Raw genomic sequence first — 2,464 nt, forward strand, 5'->3', positions numbered from 1 at the left:
TTGATATTGGAGATGGTGGTAAGCCAAGGTCGACATTTATCAGTGCTAAGTTAGATCCTAAGTATAAATAAGAGTTAGTTGAATTGTTAAAAGAATTCAGAAATTGTTTTGCCTGAGAATATTATGAGATGCCTGGATTAGACCGATCGATTATCGAACATCGGTTACCAATTAAGCCAGGATATCAGCCGTATCAGCAGGGTGCTAGACAATGTAAACCAGAGGTGTTGCCAGATATAAAAGCTGAGATTACCAGATTAATTGAAACAAAGTTTATTCGACGGTGCCGATATGCTAAGTGGATCTCTAATGTAGTTCCTGTGTATAAGAAGAATGGCAAACTTCGAGTATGCATTGACTTTAGGAACTTGAACAATGCTACGCCCATGGACAGAACATCATCAGCTTTATGGATGGCAATGCGGGGTATAACCAGATCTTTATGGCAGAGGAAGATATCCCAAATACAGCGTTTAGATGCCCCAGACATGTTAGTTTGTATAAGTGGGTTGTCATGACTTTTGGCTTGAAGAATGCTGGGGCCACATATCAAAGGATAATGAACTATATATTCCATGATCTCATCGGCAAGATTGTATAGATTTATATTGATGATGTGGTGGTCAAGTCTAAGGAATTCCGGGAACATTTAGCCGATTTGCACAGGACTCTAGAGTGCACCCGAAAGCATGGGTTGAAAATGAATCCAAACAAGTGTGCTTTTGGCATATCGGCTGGACAGTTCTTAGGTTTCATGGTCATGAAAGAGGAATTGAAATAGGGCAGAAGATTATCAATGCAATTAACAAGGTGGTTGCTCCAGAAAATAAGAAACAGCTTCAGTCGTTGATCGGCAAGATCAATTTTATCCGAAGGTTCGTATCAAATTTATCCGGGAGAATACAGCCGTTCAGTCCATAGTTAAAGCTGAAGGCCGATCAGGAGTTCATCTAGGGACAAGAGCAATAGAAAGCTCTTGATGACATAAAACAATACTTGGTGACTTCATCAGTATCAGTTCCACCCCAGAAGCACAAGCCGTTCAAATTATATTTATCAGCTGATGAGCGTGCCATTGGATCGGCCCTTATTCAAGAATTTGAGGGAAAAGAATGTGTGATGTATTACGTCAGCAGAAAACTCTTAGATGCAGAGACCAGATGATGTTGTCAAATACATATTATCATTGCCGATTTTAAATGGGTGGACTGGAAAATGGATTCTAGCTCTACCAGAATTTGATTTACGTTATGAATCGGCTAAAGCAGTTAAAGGGCAAGTTATGGCCGATTTTGTTACACAACATTGTGGTCCAAATATTATTGTTGTGGAGCCTGCTCCATGGACTTTATTTTTTGACGGGTCATCATGTGGAAAAGGTTGCAGCATCGGCATTGTTCTTATATCGCCTCGGGGGGGCAAGCTTTGAGTTCTCGCTGCTAATTACTGCTACATCAACCAATAATCAGGTAGAGTATGGAGCTGTGCTCAAGGGGATAAAATTACTAAGAGAGATCAAAGCCGATGTTGTTGAGATATTTGGAGATTCTATGCTTGTTGTTAATTAGCTGATTGGAAAACATGATTGCAACAATGATATTCTAAGGGTTTATCATGAAGAGTGTATTAAGCTGTTGAGGGAGTTCAAGATGGTTTCTATCGAGCATATTCCCAAGATGCATAATGAAGAGGCTAATAGGCTTGCGCAAAGTGCTTTTGGTTATCAGCCGATGTGTGATGTCTCCATTTTAGAGCTATTGGCCAATGACTAGAGAAGAGAAATCATTGATTACTTAAGAAATCCTTCACAGAAAGTCTTCAGGCAGCTAAGATTTCAGGCTACTAAATTTGTTTTGCTTGAAGACGATTTATATTATCGGACGATTGATGGTGTTTTGCTCAAATGCCTTGGCATTGAAGAGTCTAAAAGTTTAGTGGGTGAGATACATAAGGGCGTGTGTGGAGCACATCAATCGGCTTTCAAGATGAAGTGGATGATAAAGCAAAATGGGCATTTTTGGCCAACAATCCTGGAAGATTGCTTTGAATACTATAAAGGATGTCAGGATTGACAGAAGTTTGGTAATGTCCAGAGAGCTCCCACATCGGCTATGAATCCTATTATAAAGCCGTGGCCTTTTAGAGGATGGGGAATTCATTTGATCGGCCAGATTTATCCGTCATCAAGTAAGAATCAAAAATTTATATTGGTGGCGACTGATTATTTCACCAAGTGGGTCGAAGCAATTCCTTTAATAATTATTACATCCAAAAATATGCTTGATTTCATCAAAGAACATATAATCTATCGGTTTGGTATTCCTTAGACTATCATGACCGATCAGGCAACTATGTTCACTTCATGGGAATTTGAAGAGTTTGCTACCAGTATGGGGATTAAATTGTTAAATTCTTCTCCTTATTATGCTCAAGCCAATGGGCAAGCAGAGGCGTCTAATAAAGG

This window comes from Panicum hallii, chromosome 3, assembly GCF_002211085.1.
Source record: "Panicum hallii strain FIL2 chromosome 3, PHallii_v3.1, whole genome shotgun sequence".
NCBI lineage: Eukaryota > Viridiplantae > Streptophyta > Magnoliopsida > Poales > Poaceae > Panicum > Panicum hallii.